The sequence below is a fragment of the Odontomachus brunneus genome, unplaced genomic scaffold (genome assembly GCF_010583005.1).
Source record: "Odontomachus brunneus isolate Ranch 3 - 2012 unplaced genomic scaffold, Obru_v1 Obru_scaffold_173, whole genome shotgun sequence".
Taxonomy (NCBI): Eukaryota; Metazoa; Arthropoda; class Insecta; order Hymenoptera; family Formicidae; genus Odontomachus; species Odontomachus brunneus.
Window position 1 is genome coordinate 646,299 of NW_022639623.1, and position 201 is coordinate 646,499.

Below are 201 nucleotides of genomic sequence, written 5' to 3' on the forward strand. Positions count from 1 at the left end.
GTTTCGTAGTATTACAAACTAATTTGTCACTAACAATCTTGAGAGGTGCCACATACACTAACATATAATTAAACAAAAATCAACAATAATTATATACATAATATGTGTAATATTATGTGATATTTGATAAAATTGGCACATATATTTCTAAAACTAAAATAAAAATAATTGTCAAGGCTACTGCTTCATAAGCAACGACAT